General features: G+C 49.7%; 1 protein-coding gene across 2 annotated transcripts in view; it reads left to right on the forward strand.

Moving 5' to 3' along the window:
* Nucleotides 1-23382, forward strand: part of Hivep3 (HIVEP zinc finger 3) — a 400497-nt gene that overhangs the window by 248172 nt on the left and 128943 nt on the right. For both annotated transcript variants that reach the window (XM_055610789.1, XM_055610790.1), the window contains exon 3: nt 14892-14970. The gene's annotated coding sequence lies outside the window, so the exon portion shown is untranslated. The remainder of the gene's footprint in view (nt 1-14891; nt 14971-23382) is intronic.

The raw sequence follows: 23382 nt of genomic DNA on the forward strand, positions 1-23382 counted from the left end.
GCCTATGTTATAACTGATAGGCCCTGGACCAATGACAGAAAACTTGTCCTCATCCCTGCCTGCTCATGAATCAGCTCTTTTCTACCCATCTGGATCTCTCTTCCCCACCCCCGTCCAGAGGCACTAGGCAAAGGGTCTGAGAAGCACAGCCAGCCTGCTCCTGTTCCAGGCTCTTTGCACTGACCGCCGCCTCTGTCTAACACGCCCTTGTCTTGCCCCATGCTGCCTCCAGGTCTGTGCTCCAATGCCATGCTGTGGAAGCTCACCGCTTTGCCAAGCCTTCCCTGTCACTTCCTTTGCCCATTTTCTCTGCTCTTCCTCCGTTCCCATTCTCTTCCCCACTGCTCCTGCTACTTGATAATGTTTCTTTGTTTAGCTTCCTTCTCTTTCCCCGTTTGAATGTAAGTTCGGGGGACACAGAGGTTTGGTTTGTCTGAAGCTATTCCCACAACAGTGCTTGGCTTATAGCATGCTCCTATAAGGACTGGTTGAGGAAGAAAGAAGGGACACAATTCTGGCTTCCTAGGGACACACCTGCCTGAAGTAGGCTCTCGAGAGAGAAGGAGGTACTGGTGACGGCTCTCTGTGTCTCAGCCTGAGCTCCCAGGAAGCCCAGCTCTGGCACCTCCACCAAGGGAGACCCAGCCTAGAATTGTGTTTCCTGAGAGAGCAGGTCAGAAAACAGCTGGTGGCCTGTCAAGGGAGGACATCGGAGTGGAGGCTGGCCTCAGTCTGCTGAGCCCCTGTGCTCATTCTCCACAGCGGGCCGCTTGAGGCCTGAGGTCTGTAACCAGCATTCAGATAGCCCATGGAGAATAATCCCATCTGTGACAAGAAGAGGAGGCTCAGCAGCCTGGCTCCCGACGTCTGCTTGGTCGCTTCTTCCTGCCCTGCCCGGAGATACCTGTCCTGCACAGCTCTTTACTGCCCACAGAACACAGCTGCTAAGTCAGGCATTCCTCATCCTGAACCCAGCCCTGCCCAGAGCTACCACTGCACCATTACCTGCCCTTCCAGGAGCCCCTTCCGGGGCTCCCCCACCTCTCCTCCTCCAAGAAGCCCTCTGTGACCACACCTACCATAAATTCTCTCTCCTAGAATCTATTACTATTAGAGAATGTTTTGGAATTAGCATGATGGCACACACACACAGAGACACAAACAAACACACACACACACACACACACACAAACACACACAGAGGGGAATTTCATACAGTATATTCTGGTCATATTCTTTCCCCTCCCCAGCTTCTTCAAGCCCTCCCCCGCCCAACCCAATTCCATGTCCTTTATCTCACATAAACAAAACAAAACAAAACAAAACAAAACAAAAGGTACCCACAGAAAAAAAAAGATGAAGTCCTGCTTTTGTTTGTCACCTACTCCTGAATATGATGTCGTCCCTGAAATCTGGTTGACACACTCACTAACACAAAGCTACTCCTACACGGAGTGGATACCCTGGCCTGTGGGAAACCATACAAGAGCTTAGATGGTCCTCTTTCCATCTTGAGATGACCAAAGACGGTCATGAAGACAGACATAGTAAACTGTAAAGTCCCTAAGCTTAAGCCCCTTCCTCTGGCCTAGACCTCTGTGCCAGGCTCACTGGCACCCTCCCTCCAGCCTCACCCCATGACTGGCTAACCATGGGTCCAGCTGTCCTTTCACCTGTGCCCTCATTACCATGTGCCTTCTGCCTTCCTGCCCTTTCGTCTTCACTCAAGCTATGCCTCCTTGTAGATGGGCCTTCCTTCCCCATTCCTGTCCTCAGACCTGTACTGACAGCCTCCCTTTCCTCTGGAATTGGCATAGCCCTCTACACGCAATGGGCCACCAGCGTCCCTCATCCCCCATTTCTGTGCGCTGCCACCTCTATCTCTAGTACGTGTCATTCGGTGTTTCATTGAGCAATCGGATTTGGGCTTGAACTTGGTGTAAAATACACAGAAAAGATGCCTTATGTCAGGACCCCACAGCAAGGCAAGGCACTGAGGGTGTTCTCTGTGCCCAGTTAGCACCTTAATAACCTCAGCGTACTGCGGCCCCACCATACTCCTCAGAGTCTGCCACTTTCAGAGATGGTAAACACCTTGCCTGCACGACATTCTGTGACAGAGCCTGCATGGGGATCCTAGATTGGCTGACTTCAAAGCCCCCCCCCCCCCATTGCATGACTTTGACAGAGGCAAAAATAGCAGATGGATGCCTCTAAAACCTGCCGCCAATAAACTGCCACGGGGCATCTTGCCTGTGTTTTCGCTGCTCCTGTCTCCCTATGGGTGTGGTGTTTCCATCTCTGCTCTGTCAAGCAGCTGGCAGGTGCACAAGGGCCCGTGGGTCTCCATACACCTCCCCTGGCCTGCCTCGGGTCTCCTCCAGCCTCCTAACCCCAGCTGGACTTCTCTCCAGCAGTACGAGGGGACCTGATGCCCATGCCGAGCTACCTCCCGTTCTGACATCCAGGCTGCAGATTGATAAATGTGTCTCATGGTCTTCTCTCCTGACCATCTGCCTTCCATGTGGGTCCCCTGGGAGTCCACCAGGCTGCTGAAAGCTCTGAGATCGGAGAGAAGATGCTATTTGGGGGGCCATCTGCTTGAGAGGTGCCTCCGGCTGGGGTTCCACAACGGAGGGAAATGATCCAGGTGGTGGGGGTTGGGGAGGGACTGCCAAGAAAGGACAGCAGCCAGGGGCCTGAGAACTACCTTTATTTGGGCACAAGGCCAGCTTGTGCCAGTCCTCTCCAGAATTAGGCAGATCCATGAGATGCCAGGCCTGGCTGATGCGAGGACATATTGCCAGGGCAGATGGTGCCAGAGGGCATAAGGAAGATGGTCTGAACCTTGCCGCTTTCCCCACCCAACTCTTTTCACACACACACACACACATACACTTAAAATTGGGTTGCCAGTGACAACCTGGCATATCATCATCTTTTTATATTATTCTTAGCCCCTCTGTTGCCATAGCAACTGAACAATGCTTTTTAAATATAGCAGTTAATTTTTTTTTTTTTAAGCTTCAGCAACAAAGTTCTGGTACTGTCCAGAAGGCCAGCGGCTGGTCTCTCCCTGGGGTGGCAGAACTCCCAGGCTCTTCTCACCACAGGTCAGTTCTGAGTGTGAGCTCGGGCTAGATGTCCTTGAGGCTGGCAGGGACCCTCTGGGTTCCCTGCTTCCTGATCCAGCCACCTTCTAGCGCTAAGGGGTGGTGAGAAAAACTAGGTTCTAGAGTCAGCAACATTTGCTCCTTCTCCTTTGAACCTGAGTGTCGTAGATCGTCCAGGACAACAGCAGCTGAGTGGCAGGAGGTGAAGGTGGGGAGGGGGCATTTTACCATGGGAAACACCTACATCTCTGTCTCTGCATGCCTCCTTTCTGTTTCCCTTCCTCCACGCCTTCCCTCCCTTTTTCCCTTCCTCACCTCCCTCTCACTTTTGCCTCTTCTCCCCTACCTCCCCCCCCCACTGCCTTGAATTATTGATGGTAAATTCCCAGCCAGTAACATCAGAGGGTTAAAATCCATAACCAGCCTCTCTCCGCTCTCCCCTCGGAGCACCCTCCCTCTCTGAGCCCGGTGAGCTCATCCGAGTCATAAATCATACATCATGGCTTAAGAACCCATGCCCCACAGTCCAGCCCCCCGAGCAGCCAGGGCAGGAGGCAGCCAGGGAAGCAGGAGGTTTGGAAGGGCCTGCTGGCTCTGAAGGCCTGAGGAAGGTAGTTGGCAGCCTACAGAGGGCCACGTTGGAAACACTCCCTACTCAATGACCAGAGACGCCTTTTTCCGGCGTTTTTAGCTCCCTGGCATCCTACTGAGTACCCTTCCCCCCAGGTGGTTCATCACCCACTCACATCTCTGTATGCCAGAGCTCAGCATGGCTGGTCTTAAAACAACACACAGCAAAATCTTGGATACTTGGAAGCCGTCAAAACACACCCTAGGCTGCCTGGCAGGTTGTAAGTTCCTCATCACTGGAAAGGGCAACAGGAGACAGAACATTCAGGGAGCGAGATGTTGTGGGAAGGACCGTAGGTTACAAATTGAATGAACTTGTGTTTCCACCCATCATTCTGAAATGGAAACAGTAGTGTTGAAGTCACCATATAATTTTGCAGAGCCTGGGGCACAATTATAGTCCTCATTCACAAGTACCAGTCATCTTTCTCAAGATCATTTAGATAAAGATGTTTCTGAATCCAGAATTCAACCTGCCCTGTTCCCCAAATTCAACTTGCCTGATGGACCAGTGTGGTGTGATTCCTTGCTGAGTTAAGGTGGGTGATGTGGGCTGCTCTCTGTGAGCCAGTGATCTTGTTCAGGGCCAATAGTAAACACAAAAAGAAAAAGAAAAAAAAAAATCTAAGCCTGGTGGTTCAGGCCTGCAAACCCAGGTACTCAAGGGATTGAGACAGGAAGTTAGCACATTCAAGGCCTTCCTGGGCAATTTGGTGAGATAGTCTTAAAAGAAAAGAAACAGTAGAAAGGATTGGCATTGGCAATGGAGACCTGGGCTCAACCCTTAGTACTGGAAGACAGAAGGAAGGGGAGAGGAGAGGAGGTGAGGAAGAGGAAGGGAGAGCTGGGAGGGAGGAGGAGGAAGGAAAGAAGAAAGGAGGGAGGAAGGGAGGGAAGGAAGGAGACAAGTAGAGGAGAAAGAAAAAGGTGCTGTCAGGGCTATAGGAGCCTTGAGACAGGAGGATGTCCTGGGCTGGGGTAGGGCTGTAGGATGCCGACAGAGGAACCGACACAGCAGAGTCCTATGTCTGTGTCCGTTAAGAGCTCAACAGGCCAGAGGCTCCAATGAGCACAGCTTGCCTCACTTTATTGCATCTTCTCCTTGGCTCTTCTAGAGCAGTAGTGTCTACTTGTGACAGATGCTCTGCTGGGCTAGCCAAAGTCACGCATTTCCGCAGTGGTGGAAGGCCCTCGGATGCCTGACACCTGGGCTTCTGTAGGGCGAGAGGTAGCGAACCAAGAACCAGTCTTTCCCTATTGTGTGTGGGTGGTAGAGAGTCTGCCTTTCGGTGTTCACCCATGCCATGCTGGCATGAGTCCAGCCTGGGGACATGAGTGACAGCTGAGGGAGTCTCCCTGGTGCCTTCCTGCCTGCAAAGTAGGAAGGAAGGGGGAGTAGCTATGGGGGTGGAGGGGTGATACGTGGCATGCAGAGAACTGGGCAGATTTCAGCTCTGTTAGGTTCTCAGTGACCCAGGAACCAGGTCGCCTCAGAGTCTGGCTCTCCTTCTTGACTAAGGACAGAATATTCATTTGCCCTGCCTACCTCGCTGCTAAAGTTAATTTGCCCCCATTGGCACGGACCCTGACCATCTGCCTAAAGCATCAGCCAACCATAGACCCCTGAGCCCCCTCCTTTTACTCTCAGGCATAGATGCCTCCAGCGCTCTACCCTGTCTCTCTACTGCATCTCAGCTGTAAGACCAAGCGCAGCGAAGGCAAGGCTGCTCTGTGTGTCTCTAGCTCCGGAGACACACAGGGTCTGCCCCAGGCAAGCACAGAGCCTCTTTCCTGAATGACGTCCCTGTAAGAAAGAGTGAGCCTCCTTCACATTACCGCAGTCCCTTCCCATACTCCTCATGCTTCTTCCCCAGGCCGGGTAATTGCACATACTGGTTCTGCTTCCTTCACTCCTCCGAAGCTCTCCCCACCCCCAGCACAGCACAGAGCTCTGCCTGGAGGAAGTACCTGGTGGATATTTGCTGAAGCCATAATCAAAGCTCTTGTCTCCCCGCACCTCGATTTCCCCATCTGTACACTAAAAGTTTGGCCACCCTAGGGCCTTGTGAAGCCCGTCCCTTGCGGCATTCTGGGATGTGTGGCCTGCTGAATAGAATTCTGCACCCGCACTTGGTGTGTCAACCTCACTGTTAGCTGCTTGGTGCTCATCCCAACTTCCAGCACTGGTCACTGATGAGCAATTAAAGCCTCAGAATAACCCTTTGTTCCGAACCAGGTGCCTGGCCCCCATGTTTACCTCCAGTGTGTTGTGTGTGCTCTGATCCCTGCCAACCATGCAGTAGGCATCTCTGGAACTGCTTGGACAGTGGCCTCAGGCACGAGTATCCAGCTTCAAGTGGCAGCAGAAACTGATAATAAGAAGGCAAGAGAGGGAAACGGCCTTTGCTGAGCACCAGGCATCTGGGAAATTCACTTCATGTCTCCATGAAGCCATGCCAGAAGGAGGTCATTAGCTCTGTTATACGGCCAGGGAGTGTGAGGCTCAAAGAGGTCATGTGCCCACGGGACTGCCCCAGACTCATGGAGCATCTGAGGAGCAGAGATGGGACTTGCACACGGGACAGCCTGGCTGAAGCCCAAGCTTTTCACTGACCCACTTGGCACCTCTAAGCATTGGTGATGGGCAGCCATCATTAACCTGGAAGGCCATCGTCCTGAGGCTGCCAGCCTTGCTTTTGAGTCTCTTCTGCCTTCCCCGTACCTGCTATGCCCATTCTCTCAGCTCTTGTATCTCTTCTTTCATTTCTGAAGAAGAGTAAGTCCTATCAGGACCAGAGGCTAGAGTGCTGTGCAGTGAGAGAAGACAGAAATGAATCCAACCATGCCCGCCGTGTGGATGAAGGCCAGCCAGGGGTGCAGAGTGTGCAGATGAAAAGACTGAAGGGGATGGGGGGCGGGCATCAGGCACCCAGGCACTAACACTTACTTAGCAGCCACATGACTTTTGACAAATTGGTAATTTCTTGGCCGTTAGCTCTCCTATCTGTAAAAGATACAGCAGCTACTTGATGTAGCCCTATTTATGGGACTCAAGATGTCACCAAGTAAGGCTTAGAGTCCTTGGCAGAAGCAGGTACTTCAGAAGGAAGTACAGAATGCCCATCACGCCACAATTATGGCCACTCAGTTCTGGTATCAAGGAAGGAACTTAAGGTATAAGGTTGCAAGCTGAGTCCCGCACTAGGACTGAGGAACAGGCTAGGAACAAGATGGGGGCAGTTCCTATACTCAGGACCCACGTTAAGATCTGTCAGGTGCCCTATCATCAATAGAGGGAGGGCCAGCCCATGAGTAGCAGGTTGCAAAGGTGTGCAGGTGGTACAGGACATGCTGTCTACAGGAGGAGAGAGTCAGACCCTTGCTCAGATAAAGCCATTTTGCATGGCTCAGAAGCTGTTCAGAAGCTGAGGTGGAGGCTCACATCCCCAGCTTTGAGCTGAGATTGTGTGTGTTATCCTTTGGGCTACCAGTAACAAAAAGCTGGCTACAGGGAACTTAAGCAGTAGGGGCTGGTTAGTTCCCAAAGCTTTGAGCAGGATGGTTTTGCATAGGTCACATTCCAGTGACATCAGTGACCCAGGCACTTCCCAGCCTCTCCACTACCCAACTCATCTCCCGTCAGCGTCATTTCACCCCAGCCTCGGACTGTGGCGATGGTCCCAGGGACTGTGTGCAAGCAGGATGCACCGTTACAGAAGAAAGGTTGGCTTCCTGATACCCTCCTTTTGAGTTTTTTTCTTTTTTCCAGAAATTTTCTGTTAGCAAAGAGACTCTTTTTCAGAATCTCCAAAAAAGGCTTCTTTTCTCTCTAAATATGAGCAATAGATCTCATTGGCCAGAACTGAGTCCTAGGAAACAGATTCTAGAAGATGGAATGAAGCCGCTGTTGCAATAGACTTAGGCCTGGGGAAGGGTTCAGCCTGCAGGAGCAAGCCTCCAACCAGAGAGGAGAAGCAGAATGTAACCTTTAATGTGAATGTCTTGCTCTCACGTTTGGCGCTGGAGCCCCTGATCACACACAGCTCTTGGTGTCAGGGGAAGCCATTGACCTCATTCCCACAAAGGCCACCAGAGCTCTTCAGTGTAAGCAACAGAAGCTGATGTCATAGGTTGTATGTCACAGGGGGTGTAGTGGACAGGTGACACAAGCAACACACAACTGATAGGAAGCCTGGCTGGAGAAACGATTCAGAAACACCCAGAACCCTCCAGGGACCCAGAAACAGCAACTCGTCAATAGCAGTCTTGTCGCAGAGATAGAAGAATGAGCCACAGACGTGGAAGCTAGCAGCTTGGCTCTGACATGCCTGCTCAGCCAGGGACCCTTCCCTCAGCTGAAGGAAGTGGGGAGATAGGATGTCTGAATCCTCAGGGATGGAGAGGGGCGGCAGGCAGGCAAACAGCAGCAAATGTCCTCCATGGCAGCAATGGCCCTCCAGCCAAAAGGTGGCATGCTTTGTGGTTCCTGCACTCGGCTGCATTGGGGCAACAGGGGCCACATAGACACACTCTGTGAGTTCAGAAAGGAACTCCCATCTCCCTCATAGAGCAGAGGATTCTAGCAAACCTTTCTGTGACACACCCCTGTGGGACAGCCCCTCTCAGTTGTTCTAGACTCCATTATCAAGTCCTCTCTTCACCAGTTATAGCCCAGCCTCTCCTGGGCCATTCTTCAAGACTGTGTGAATGGAGTGTCTACACCCAGGCTTGCCTCCATGCTGAGAAGGGAGGGAAAGCACCCAGGCTTGGCTGGGGCTCCAGTTACCCAGGGTGAGGCAGGCTGGAATGGGTGCAGTTCTTCTGACAGCTCTCCCACTGGGGCACCATCTTCCTTTTCTATAACAAAGGAAGCCGAGGCTTAGGAGTCAGAAACTTTCCCAGGAACCCAACTGATTGGTGGTAGAGTATTATTCCAGTCTGTCCCAGGGTGCCTGCCAGTCGCTAAGCTGTCCCTGCCTCCCAGTCCTAACAGGCTCCATTGTTCCAGCTTCATCAGGTTTGAGCCTGAGCTTAGTCCACATCCAACCCTTGAATGTGTGCAGGTGGCTGTGTCCCAGGAAAGCTTTATTTACATAAGTAGACACGCCCACTGGGTGCAGCCAGCAGGCTGCCCTCTGCCAACCGGTGACAAATCTGGACTGCGTGTTCATTGTTGAGTCTATCCTGCCATCTTTTACACTATCGCTGCTCCATGGTGTGTGCCTCAAAGTTTTTCCCTTCAGCATATTCCTGGGGTGAGATTTGGGATGAGATGGATGCTGGCTTATATCCAAGAACCTAGCGTGTATGTTGAGATCAGGCTACCCACCCAGAGGCTCCTCTTGAAGCTGGAGTCAGACGAGGATGGAAGCTCCTGGGTCAGTACATGTTTACTCCTTTCCGTGAGCAGGCCAGCCGACCTCTGGAGCTCGGAGGCAGAAACTGAGGCCAGAAGCGGCCGGCAGCCACTTCAGAGCTATGCCGGAGGGGATGTAGGGTGGGTTTCTCAGCGGTTGTTATTAGCCATCTCTAGCGCTTCATAGAAAGTACTTGTGTGGGTCCCCTAGGGAGCAGCTGTCCAGGGGACCACTTCCCAAGCAGGAAGTATCCAAGGCGGGGCCGCTTGCCTCACCTTCACAGGGCCCCATCTACGCTGAATGTCAAACAGAGGATTTGCCTTTTCACTTCAGCCTTTGAGACAGGCGGGTGGCACCTGGGCTACTAGCAAGCCCCGACAAGGGACCCAAAATCGTGGAAGGAACACTTACCTTAGCACGAGCCTACAAGGAATAAACGCCATCAGCCACCTGCTGCAGATCTTGTTAAGTTCGTTGTCACTATCACCATGGACATTTAACCTACTCTTAGGTTAAATCTCTTCAGGGTGGATGTGAGAGTCCTCACTCTAGAGTCAAGAAAGCTGAGGCAAATACCCAGCTAGGGAGTAACAGGCTGACAGGGAAAGGCCTTGAATTTAGGTATCTGGTTGCAACCCGTGATCCTAAACCACCAGCTAGGCAGAGGACTGAACGCAGCTTGGAGAAGAGAAAGGCTTGGAGAGCTGATTTGGCATGGAGCTAGGTAGTGGGGGACACTGTGCCCCAGTGCCAGCTCTGCTTGCATAAGGTACTCACTTCTTCCTGGGGAGCATTGCATCCAGCCAGACACCTAAGGTGTGCCTATCAGAGAAACCTGCAGTGATGGGACCCTGTGCTAATTCTAGGAGACACATCATTAGTTGCAATAGTTATACCTAAACCTTCCTAGGTTTCAGCTGACGTTTGAGGCACCATGTATGGATTAGCTCGTGTTTAATCCTCCCATCAACTCTGTAGACAAATATCACTGCCTTTGCTTTGTAGAAGAGGAGATCAAAGCACAGAAGAGAAGTAAGTAGCCTAGCATGCCATTATGGCTGCACTTGAGAGCCAGGCCTGGGAGCCCGTTGGTGGAAGTTCTGTTCACTAGTCTAACTACCCACGCCCTGCTCGAGACTTCCATGCCCTGATGGAAATTAGATTCTTCCTTTTAAAGTAGACATGTTAAAAGAACATCCAAAGTAATTTAACTCAGTCTTACACTGTTGAGAGCAACTGGGCAATGAGGATGTAATATATGTGACATCATGGGGGTAGCAGGCAAGAGTCAACGCCATGCATAGAAGCTTGGATTATGTTGCATCATGGCCTTCACTTCTGTATACCCTTTGGCAAAATTCATCACCTCTCTGAACCTCAATTTCTTTGTTTTCAAAATGGATTATCAGTGCCTATTCAATCTACCTCCAAGAATTTTTTGGAGACTAAATGGGGTGACAAATGGGAACAAGATTTCAATATAGGGGGAAAAAAGCAGTGGGCAAGGGTTGGCTACTGAGCCAATGTGAAAACTTGGTGTCAGATTGATAAATGAATTGTCCTAGTGGCCCTGCAGATTGACTCTGTGAGTGACAAATGGTTACCTTCAGGAGCCCTGTTGTTTTTAGGGTCCCAAGAAGGCTGTTATCCTTGGCCAAGCCCTGGGCTCTCATTCCTGGAGTTGTATGACATCGGATTTTGCATGATCATCTAGCACTCTTTAAACAATCATTTAGTGAAGTCTTTGGGAGAGATGCCTTGTGTTCAGTGCTTCAGGAAGAAAGAAATGAGACTGGAATTGTCTCTGCCCTCAGGAGCTGGTGGTGAGAAGAACTGGAATAATGCTGGTAGCATCAGCAACTACTGGGCATTTACTTGACTCTCACAGGTTCTGGGAGTAACCGCTCTAAAAATGTTAAGTAACCCCAAGCTGGCACAGATCTGAAGCTACAGAGGCAGGCTTAAACCTGGAAAAAAGGATGGGAGTACAGCCAACACCATCACCACAAAGGGACTTGCATCCTAGTAGAGAGGTGGTGGTGAGGGTGAAGGTTGAAGTAGTCTGCATTGCTGCTGTTGGTAATGATGTCAATGGGAAAGATGCTGATGACGGGGACAATGGTGATATGATGATGGTGATGTAAGCGGTGATTGTGGTGATGACAATGACAATGATGCTGATGACAGTCACCACTGTGACGGCAGTGCCGCTGCTGTTGATAATGATGATTGTAGTGGCAATTTTGGAATTTTGGTTTATAAGAATGTTTTCATTTTAATACCCGGTGTGGAGATTTGGGGCAGCTCTGCAGCAGCTGACTGTGATTTGCCTGGTGCTCTGGCAAAGGTGTGATTTTGCCAGCAGCAGATAGTTTCTGCGATTGTGTGATGTTTGGAATTCTGGGGACTTTTCAGATGGTATATAAATGCTAGGTCCCTGAGAGGTGGAGTGGGTTGTTGGTTGCTGTTGGTCCTGGTTTGTTAAGTAGTCATGTGCAAAGAAGAAACAATAACAAGAAGAAATTAAAGTTCTGCCAGTGAAAAATCAAACTTGTCCCAAGAAGCTTGATACCCCTAATCAGCAGGAACTAGTCTAACGATAACAATGCCCCCTTTCCAACCCTTGACTTTATCCAAGGAGCTCTTTTCTTTCCTCTCTAGCCTTTCTTCTCTCATATCCAGTGTTAGGGGTTTGGATGGGATGAAGTAAAAGGTAGGTAGAGAAGGGTGGAAGAAAGAAGAACCCTTAGAGTAGTAAACACCAGTTAAAGATAATATGTTCATGAAGATGGTGATGGTGGTGATAAACTCAGCGGTGATAAGATCATGGATGGTGATGACGATCCCAGGTAATGACAGTGGTGATGATGATGATGATGACGATGACAGAGAAGCTGTTGATATGGTCGTTGGTGACGCTGTTTATGGTGATGGTGGTTGTGGTAGTGGTGATAGTGGCGAACACAGTGCTGCTGTTGCCGCTGATGATATTCACAGGGGTCCTTGATGTGGCAGTGATGGGGATGATACTTGTAAGATGATGGTGATGGTGGTAGTGATGACAGGGGTGGTGTCGGCATAACGCCAGTGATGGCAGTGGCGATGTGACAGTGCTGGTAATGATAGCAGTGATGACAGAAATAGTAGAGTGATGGCCATAATGGTAATGACGATATACATAATGGTGAAATGGTGATAGTGCTTAGTGATTGTGACGATGACGATAGAAATCATGGCAATAAAATAATGGTGGTGAGGATATTCCTGTGTTTCTCATTTGTCATTTTTTGAGCTTTCTGCTTTGGACCAGGCCCTGAGAACTTTCTTTCTCATTTAATTTCCTTCTAGCTCATTTAATTCTCATAACACCATTCCAGTTACTCCTCAGGATTGCAAACTGGGGAAAGGGCATGGCCTATCCAAGGGCATGTGACCAGTCTGAATGGGTCTTGAGCATCAGTGGGCATCACTGAAGAGCTGATGCTCTTTCTATACTTGGATCCCTGACTAATGGAACATGGGTCTGACAGTTGAATAAGTGTTCAGTGGATCCTCTGGACCATGAAACTCAAGCCCATGAGATGGGAATAGTGCCTTAAACGAGTTGCATGCAACCGTTGTTCAGATCTATGTGATGATGTTGTGACTGCCCACATACAAGTTAATTGCAAAGTGTTGTGTTGCTGTTTTTTCTCAATGAGATGCTAAGGCCTTGGTCACCAACAGGAGAGCTTTGAAACATAATTTCAGAGAAGATGGTTCTATGTGCTGACAACAGAAGCAGATTCCACCATCCTGCACAGCGTGTTCAAGGAGCTTTGTCCAGTCACAGGCACGGCAATGCCGTGAAGAAGGGAGGCCACAGTCTAGGCTGGGCAAAAAAGCTTGGGCTGTTGGACCTGAGCCTCCATCTGCCTTCCTTACTGGACTTCATCTCTCTGAGACCCAGTCCCACTGGCTAATAGCTTGCTAAGAAGCCATTAGATGCTGGTTGGTGATGCATGAATGATGGAAAAAAGAAAGAGTGAGTAATACTCCATTGTGTAGATGTACCACAGTTTCTGCATCCATTCTTCAGTTGAGGGGCATCTGGGTTGTTTCCAGCTTCTGGCTATTACAAATAAAGCTGCTACAAACATGGTTGAACAAATGTCCTTTTTGTGTACTTGTGCCTCGTTTGGGTATATGCCTAGGAGTGGTATGGCTGGATCTTGAGGAAGCGCTATTCCTAGTTGTCTGAGAAAGCGCCAGATTGATTTCCAGAGTGGTTGTACCAGTTTACATTCCCACCAGCAGTGGAGAAGGGTTCCCCTTTCTCCACAACCTCTCCAGCATGTGTTGTCCCTTGAGATTTTCATCTTGGCCATTCTGATGGGTGTAAGGTGAAATCTCAGGGTTGTTTTGATTTGCATTTCCCTAATGGCTAATGAGGTTGAGCATTTCTGTAAGTGCTTCTCTGCCATTTGATATTCCTCTGCAGAGAATTCTCTCTTTAGCTCTGTTCCCCATTTTTTAAGTGGATTACTTGGTTTGTTGCTTTTCAGCTTGTTTAGTTCTTTATATATATTGGATATGAGTCCTCTGTCAGATAAAGGGAGTATTACTCAGCAATGAAAAATAAGGAAATCATGAAATTTGCAGGTAAATGGTGGGACCTGGAAAGGATCTTCCTGAGTGAGTTGTCCCAGAAGCAAAAAGACACTCACGGTATATACTCACTCATATAAACATACAATATAGAATAAACCCACTAAAATCTGTACATCTAAACAAACTAAGCAAAAGAGAGGACCCTAACTAAAATGTTCAATCCCCATCCTGAAAGGCAAAGAGGATGGACATCAGAAGAAAACGAAAATAGGAAACAACCTCGGAACCCACTACAGAGGGCCTCTGAAAGCCAGAAGAAAACAGGAAACAACCTTGAAACCTGCCACAGAGGGCCTCTGAAAGCTTCTGCAGTATAGACTGTCAAAGCAGATGCTGAGCCTGATGGCCAACTGATGGGCAGAGTGAATGGAATTTTATGTAAGAAGTGGGAAATTGTAAGAGCTGGAGGGAACGGGAACTCCACAAGCAGAGCAACAGAACAAGATAATTTGAACACAGGGAACTTCCCAGAGACTCATACTCCAACCAAGGACTATTCGTGGAGATGACCAGGAACCCCTGCACAGGTGTAGCCCATGGCAGTTCAGTGTCCAAGTGCGTTACATAGTAATGGGAAGAGGGACTGCCTCTGACATAATCTGATTGGCCTGCTGGTTGATCACTTCCCCCTGAGGGGGGAGCAGCCTTACCAGGCCACAGTAGAGGACAATGCAGCCACTTTTGATGAGAACTGATAGACTAAGATCAGAAAGAAGAGGAGAACCTCCCCTATCAGTGGACTTGGGGAGTGGCATGCATGCAGAAAGGGGAGGGAGGGTGGGATCGGCAGGGGAGGAGGGAGGGGCTTATGGGGGGATACAAAATGAATAAAGTGTAATTAATAAAAAAAAAAAAAAGAAAGAGTGAATTACAATGTTGGGTGCTCAAGGAGCCATGAAGGGTGTTTTTGTAGGGAGAACATGATCGTGAGAATGCCATAGAGAGAAGTCAGGCCTGGGAAGGAGGAGGCTGACTTTCCTTTCTGTTAGCGGGATGCTGAGGCTGTGATCTTCTCCAGAGAACTTAGTCTTATCCCTGGAGTGACTATGAGAGGCAGAGCCCATAGCTGAGCTTTGCTTTGGATGTGTGTTTTAAAGTTTGGTGGAAGTTGACAGATGTTCTACTTCTCTGCTCTGCACAGGCTCCCTCTGACACAGCCTTGAAACTCTACAGAATCTCTGGCCTAGCTTGACCATGACATCCCAACCAGCTCCTGATAGGTGAGTTCTCCCCATTTCCTCCTGCATATGTGCCACACAAACTTAAATCAAAAGCCCCTAGGCCATGGTTTATAGGTAGAAGGTAGATAGGAGACAGGAGGCTTTGGAACAAAGCCACTCAAATGTCTAGGTGGGGGCATTGTTAGCATTCCTGCGGCTATCTGTGTGTGGTGAGGGGACTGTCCTGGAGAGAAACCAGGAAGCCCCATTCTGACTGAGACTGTCTTTAGCTCTCACCGTAGCCCAAGAACACCCCTGCAGTCAGCTCTGTGAGTGAGCAGTCCAGGATCCATGTGGCCCAGGCCCAGGAGGAATAGGATAGTACCACAGCCAAGTCCTGGGACTTCAGCTCCTACATTGTTCTGCTGGGCTTGCATCTGCAGAGAGCCTGTACCGGGCTGGGTGCACACAGTCTGTGTGAGTGTGCTTGGCAGAAGCATCAACGTCCTTTCTCCCAGGACATGCTTGAAGTGAGACTTAGACACTCACCAGCCCCAGGCCTTTCCTCTCATGGCCGCTCACCTTGATATCTTCTGTTGCTTGATGGACTCTGTTCCCCATGCTGGGCACTGAGGCATAGAGATGAACAGATCGCCGTTACCTTCTAGAAGCTTCCAATGCCATGGAGGAATGGATAGAGGAGTAACCAGAGTACATTAAAGCCTGTGAAGCAGGAGGGGTCTGTTCTGTGTGAACTGGCTACTGTGAACTGGCTACTCACATGTAAATAGTCAGGAAAAACTATTTACATGTGACACTTGGACTGGTCCTTGGAGGATGAGTAGAAGTTGGCCAGGTACTTCTGACCATGGGCAAAGGATCCCCTGAGGTCAGAGGACAGCAAGTGCAAAACTGGAGTCGTTGGTATTAGGGCACAGAGGGAGGGTGGGCACAGTGAATCCTGGAGGGCCGTAGGACCTGAGCGCATGACAGGGAACTGAGTTCTGTGTGAAAAGGACAGGAGCATTAGCTCTGTGGCTATGAGAGGGGTTTGGGCTGAGAGCTAACAAAAAGTGCTGGTCTCAGATCCCACTGAGTAGTCACAGTGGCTCTGGACAGCATGTCCCTTGCTCAGTATCTGAGGCTAGGCCTTTCTAGTATAGCAGCCCTTCAGAAAAGCTGCCAGCACACCAGTCCCTATCCTGACAGGGCAGTGGCTCTGGAATGTCTCCTGGCTTGTCCGCCTCCATCTGTGCTGGCTCACCTCTCCTCCAGCCCCTGCAATATCATCAGCCACCTACCCAGGGCAAGACCTTTTCAAGGGCTCAGTGTTGACATTCAAGTCCCTGCCCTCCTCCCTGTCCCCTTCCCCTGCCCTGTGCAATGGGTGATATATACTTCACGTCTCAAAGCTGTACAGTTTCCTGTCTTGGCAGAGGTCCAGACACTGTCAAAGCTGCCACCCTATGGTAGAGCAGAGAAAGAGAAGGCTCTGGGGCCAAAATAACTTGCCCCTAACACTGTCATGCCCTCCGATGGGGAGCAGCGTGATCAGAGCCAACTCAGGCGTCCCCGGTCACCAGCACCTGCCTCTTAGATGGTCGCAGAATAAAAAAAAAAAAAAAAAAAAGTATGGTATGAGCATTGGGTACAGAAACTGTCATGGGGCTAGTACTCACAGGATGAGCTCCTTGGCTGGTTCATTCCCCTGCCATGGGCCAAGTGACTGGAAAGACCTGTGAGGTTTAGTTCCAGGGAACCATGAGCCATGAGCACGTGCACCTGAACAGGAAGTGATGCAACGATGTTGGCTTTCCTCAGCAAAATCCACTCACCAGAACTCCAGCCTCCGGTGCCAGTGGCCACTGGAAGCCAGCTAACAATAGGGTGCTGTGTAAACAAGGGAGCGACTGCACTTCTGAGAAAGACAGTAGAAGCCAGCTGGATGCTGAAGAGAGATTGCAGTGTGCGGCTAAGGGCTTTGGCAGAGAGAAGCCTTGAGGAAGGGAGGAGAAGAGGCAAGTTTGTGAGCTGTTGCTGGAGGGGTGTATGGAATAGCAGGTCCGTGGGGCTTTAGGAGGGAGGAGTGGGCCGCCCAGGCAGTACACTGCACAATACACCGAGACACAGGAAAAGCCAGGCTGTGGAAACCCTCCCACGCAGGTGGCATTTTTAACTGGCGTTTCTGGTGACCTGCCCAGCATGGCTTCTGTCACAGAGGGGCATTCCCAGACTACCGGCTCGGATGTCATCTGGAGATTCACAGTTGGTCCAGGGCCTGCAGGTTAAGAGGATTGGGGCTGCCCTCCAAGCTGAGGGCATCAGGGTAGCCTTGGGAGCAAGAGGCTGGAGAACTCTTGTGCCTTCCTCGTGGGGTCATGGGCCTGGACTGCCCTCAGACGGAAGGGGCCTGGAGACATTACTGTGTGTGTGCCAAACACATATGGGAAGATACATGTGGGACCCAGGCCCTATGCAGTCTGTGTGATGGAATCATAGACAGAGGTCCAGGTCAGGATGGATGCCCTGAGGAGACAGCCAGGTGGTCACCGCAGGGCTGGCTACAGTGAGCGAATGCTGAGAACTAACTATGTGTCAGATACTGTCTAAGGTCCTTATGTGGGTATATTTCCTGTCTAAACAACCCTATAGAGCAGATCAGAATTGATGAGCAGAGAGCCCGTGCAACTAGCCCCAGCACACACAGCTAGGAAGTTGGCCTAAGCAGGTTGAACACAGGCAGTCCGCCTCAAGGAAGTCTCTCTGAATACTGCAGGCACCTACGAGACTGAAGCCCTGTCTGCTTTGCTCTACCACATACTAGGAAGACATGTTCATTGAAAAGGACGCACAAGTGCATGTTAAACTGAGTCCTGAAAGAATTAGGACAGAACGTAAATGGGGTAGGTGTTTCCTGACCAGAAAGGGAAACTGAGGCAAAGGCTTCCAGTCAGAGCCCCTGCTATCACCAAGAGGCACTGTCAGTCCTGAGTCCTGGAAGGCTGAGAGGGCTCAATGAGGGGGTGTCTAAATGGAAGCCCCACCACCAACCCGTCTCATCTAATGACTGGTAGCTGCCACCCTCCCCTCCCAGACTTTCGTGCCCAGCATCTTCCCTTACCACCTCTTCCCTCAAAGGTTCCCATGGGCCAGATCGCAGGACCTCACAGGGAGGAGAGACCATTTAAAACACAAAACGGGCTTTTCTCCCAGCATTCTCTGCAGTCATTCCAGCACTAGGGTGGAGGCAGGAGAGTCAGTAGTTCAAGACTGACTCCATTGTGGCTTTAAGTCTAGACTGGACAAGATGAGGAGAGAGAGGGAGGGGGTGAGGAAAGTCATACGAGAGAGAGAGAGAGAGAGAGAGAGAGAGAGAGAGAGAGAGAGGTGAGGCATTTTCTTCCCCTCCACACTTCTTGGGCTGTCCACTGAAAGCAGGGTTGGGTCTTGGCTCTGTGGCTTCCTGGCTGGGCATCCTTGGCAAATCAGTCTACCTTCTGTGCCTTTGAGCTCCACAGAGCAGGAATAAAAAGCACTTGTAGAAGTGAATAGGGTGGGGCTGGGAGCCTCCACCTCACCAGGTGCAGGGGAAGTTCCTGGGCTCATGGGCCCTGTTTCCCCACAAAGCAGGAGGCGCAGATCTCTGACTACAACACCAACCAGCCGCACAAACCCACAAGTGTGTGCTAGGTCCTGGATGCAGACGCAAATCATCATTTGGTATATTTAACATAAATATGTAGTTTAGACCCTCTTAATGTGTTCCATTCTGGTTGCAAAGTAATACATATTTATAGAGAACATTTTGGAAAAATGACAGAAAGGGTTTATTTACCTACCTCTCCACATCCGTGATTGAAATAGTCAATTTCTTTCCCCTATTTTCTTTCATTCTTTCTTGCTTTCTCTTCCTCTTTCTCCTCCTTCTCCTCTTTTTCTTTTTGTTTTATTTTTTTTTTTCCTTGAGACAGAGACTTTCTATTGTAGCCTTTCCTGGCCTGGAACTCACAGAGATCCACCTGCCTCTGCTTCCCAACCTCAAGGATGAAAGACATGTACTACTATGCCTACCTGAATACTTTTTTTTTCTATTATATGACTGAGCTCAGGGCCTTATACATACTAGACAAAGGCTCTATCACTGAGTTATAGCTCTAGCCCTTTTTGCTTTTTTATTTTGAGGCAGGGTCTTGAATTTACTCCATAGCTCAGGCATATGCCAACTTTTGATCTTCTTGCCTCAGATTCTGAAGTAATTTGGGTTACAGACCCACACTGCTGGCCTGGCATCTCCCAGGCTGGGCTACTGATCCAGGCCACTGGGCAGGGCTGTCTGTCTCTCTGCCCAGGAGAACCAGAGGCCATGGCTACATGGCTCCCCCTTTCGCCCTGGAGGCTGGTTGGAGGTAACTGACCTTCAGATGTTCTGTGTTTCTGGCAGACACACAGTAGACACTAATTTTAGCTTGGCTTCTGGGGCCTGCTGGCCTTGAGGCCTGCATATAATGGACGCCTTATGTAGACAGCTGCCAATAGGGCAGGAAGAAGCGTCCCACCTTAAAATGTTTCTCGTCACCAGCCAGCACTCTGCTCTCGGAGAACAAGCCGGCTCCCTGTTCCTTCTCCCACCAGGAAGGGGCTGGTGTTTGCGTTCATGACCAGCAGACTGCGTGAAGGGTAGGCGGCCCACCCAGCACACACGGGGAGGCGGCTGTACAAACACAACCAGGGGCTCCAGTTTGAACAGAAACATCTCAGAGAGATGTCCCGAGAAATGCCTGGGGGTGCAGGATGTCTGAGCTGACCCTCTCTCTCCCTTCCTCCTCCCCACACTGTGTGTGCACCCCAACACTGTCAAATTTGTGCAATGTGTCATTTGGCACCCCATTTGTCCCTTGTCCTGCTGGTGTGTATTCAGCAGTAGACTTTACTTCTCACTGACGAGGGAACTGAGGCTGAAACAGGAAGCACATTGCTTGAAGTGATGCCTCGCTTGAAGGTGAGCGCTGGAGGGTCTCACATTCCTAGGCGTTTCCCTCTCTCAAAGCTGCCCTTGAGTAGCCCAGCCAGATTTAGCCGGACACAGCCAGATCCAGCTAGATTCACAGCCAGCTGCTGGATCTCTTTCCTGTGTGCTCTGTGTCCTACCTTCTTCTCCTCCACCCCCATTTCTTTCTAAACAGAGTCTCCTATATCCTAGGCTGACCTCAAACTCATGATATAGCCAAGGATGACCTTGAACTTCTGACCTTCCTGCTTCCATCTGTCTAGGGGATTATAGGAAAACTTTACCATTTTCTTTACATAGTACTGGGGATCAAACCCAGGGCTTTGAGCTTTTTGGGGAGGGATTGTGCCAATTGAGCTGTTCCTTATTTCTGCCTTAAAATGATACATTTGGGCTGGCTCGGTGGTTGCTCATCTGTCAAGCATGCATGAAGTTTTGGGTTTACCCTCAGTACTGTCAGCACTGGGGGGTGGGGAGATTTGTTTGCTGAAAATGGATGCTTCCAAGTGGTCTGTTTCTAAGGTAGAGAGGGTGGTCATGGCAGATTCTTGTTTGAAACCAGATGGACTCTCTCCTTGCCCATGTGAATAAGACCCAAGAACCTTTGCCTGACACCCACAGTCCACCTGTGGACATACCCAACTTCAGGCTCCCCCAGCACTCTGCTGTCACCATGGCTCTTAGAAAAGGTGGGATATTTTCCTTGTTGTCCTCCTCTTGGTCAGAATGGAGCCCCACAAGGCAGGAGAGCCATGGGATACTTGGGGCCTACACCAAGCTGGAAAGATAAGAGTCCCCAACCCATGGTTCATCACAAGAATCAAGCTTTAACCCAGGTTGGAAATCAGATGAGGCCTGCCTCACAGTGCCCACCAAGTAAGGAAGGGGCTGCTTGCTACATTCCCCAGGACAGGGAGACATTAGAAGCCATAAACCTAGGTAGGCTGTGGGGGTGGGGTGACATGGAGAGTACCCCACCACCTTCCTCCAGTCCCATAATGACAATGCAGCCTGTGTAAGATGTCTCTAGGCCCCCAACAGTGGCCTCTTTGACCAATTCTGACGCTCTTAAGGAATAATGCATAACAGCATCACAGATGCTCTGGTGACATTTTCTGGGGACCATCTTCCCTGAGTGAAGGCAGGACCCTCGCTCCACACTGACCCCTGACTACAGCCCCTCTCCTCTCTCTCTCTCTCTGATGCTCTAGCTGCTGTCCTTCAGAATCCTCCTGCTTCCAAGTGATCACTGGCTAAGGGGCCCCGTCTGAGTTTCATGGCTTACAAAATGGGACTAGTAATTCCAATTCTTGGGTTGTTGTAGGTCATGATCATAAGGAATTGCTTTTTGAGGGTCCAACCAGGCAGTAGCCATACAGTGAAAGTCAGCTGTGTTCCTCTGAGGCCTCCCAGCATTTCGAGAACACGGCTGAGAAGTGTCCTGCCTCAGTGAGGGTGGTGTTCTCTGGAAGGAGATGCTGAGGCGAGTTGCCCATGCATGCCGTCTAACTGTGAACTGTCCCTCATTCTGGCTTGTTCTTAGGGATGCAGAAAAGAACAAACATTCTGTAATGCAAGCTCATGGAACGGGGAATATTTGAGATTAGGCCGTTTCTTTATCCAATCAGCTGTCCAGGGGGAGGTTTTCCTTGTATTTGTTCATTTATTTCTTATCCATCTATTTACTCTACACATACCTGCAGGGTCCTGAACCCTGCCAGGTCGGGCAAACATGCACAAACAGGCTGCAAAGGAATCCTTTCCTGGGAGAGCTCAGCATCTAAGCAGTAACTGGGATTCAGGTTGAATAAGGAGAAGTGACCCAAAGGGGGAATCCTCAGGGAGGAGCCATCACTGCCTATGGGTTGACTGGAAAAGATTCTGCCAAGAAGTCGGCTTCTAGTGAACTGGTTCAAAAGCAGAGAAAAGTTCCCATGGTCTGAAGAAAGAAAAGCAAAGACTAGACCATGACAGGCCTACAGAAGGATTCTAAGTTGGCCTTTAAATATCTTTATCAAAATCCAACAAAAGTTTTTATAAAATGGTTACCGAGCTCATCAGGGGAAATGAATATAGATGAATGGTCTAGAGAACTTTGAGGTTGGTAAGTTGATAGACACATGACCTAAGGATCAAGGAGCCCACCAACTAGATGCCACCATGCCTAAGGGAACAGCATGGGAAAAGTATGAACGGGCAGCATAGGAAAGCATGAATGGGAACCTTCCAGACAGGAGGCCAGGTGACTCCCAACTAGCGCTAGCTATTGGTAGAAAGCAAGGAATAAACTTGTACCAGAACTAATTCCAAAGTGATTTAAAACAAAACAAAACACATGAGACACCAGAACAAAATCAGTACGGGATCCTGACATCCCAGGCAGATGACAACTACTCATGGAAGCTTAAACACGAGTGCAGAAATTGTGAGAGAGTTTTAAAACTCAAACATCAAGGTTAAAGGATGGTAACAAACTGAGAGAATGATTTAAATCTGTGTTTCAGGACTGAAGGATTGATGCATACACACACACACACACACACACACACACACACACACACGCAAAAAGTCTCTGTCAAAGAAGCAAAGACAAATTGTGGTGGGGATAAAAGTAAGCCATTCCTGGAGATAAACTGAGGACAAAAGATACTCACTACCCAGGTGAGCTGTTGGGTCAGGGGAGGGACTTCAAAGACTGAGAATCCTCAGGGAGGTGAGCAACAGGAAACAGGAACACGTGAGCTAGATGCACATATTATGGAGGCGAGACCAAACAATATGCACCAACACTTTTAGAGCATGCTTGCCTTCAGCTCAGCTGCCCACTTATAAGGCATCATAGGAAAAATGAGTGAGCCCCAGCCTTTGTGTGTGTGTGTGTGTGTGTGTGTGTGTATGTGTGTGTGTGTGTGTGTGTGTGTGTGAAAGGAAACTACAGAATGTATTGGTTAAGAACACGGAGTATGAGGTCATCAGGACCTGTGTGTAGGCTGCGTGTCCCTATAAGAATTAACATCTCTGAGCATCAGGATCCCTATCCGTACATAATGAGCATCATAGTAATAAAACCGCCTTCCTACAAAGCTTAAATGACAATGTTTGCAAAGCTTGTAATAGATGGCCCAGGGTAAGTGCTGAATAACATTAGTTACTTCGCTGCTGATAGGAACTGTGTGGTTTGAATAGCGAATAACACAAGGGGAAGCCACCAAATTGCTCTTCAGTAGGAGCTGTCAGTTAATGACTGAAGGAATGTGGGTAAACCTGAACTTGGGACATGGAAAGCTATCTTTGCTGTATTAGCACATATACGAAAGGAATCGAGACTATGAGAGGTATATCCTACCTAGCATAGACGGGTGGGTCTGTGCATTTAGTAAGATGATCGATTTTTTTGATTCTCAGTAGTTGTGCCTTCCTCCTGCTCCCCTGAACCCCCTCTCTCCTGAACCTCTGTGGATGTC

This window comes from Psammomys obesus, unplaced genomic scaffold, assembly GCF_907164565.1.
Source record: "Psammomys obesus unplaced genomic scaffold, mPsaObe1.curated_primary_1811, whole genome shotgun sequence".
Classification (NCBI taxonomy): domain Eukaryota; kingdom Metazoa; phylum Chordata; class Mammalia; order Rodentia; family Muridae; genus Psammomys; species Psammomys obesus.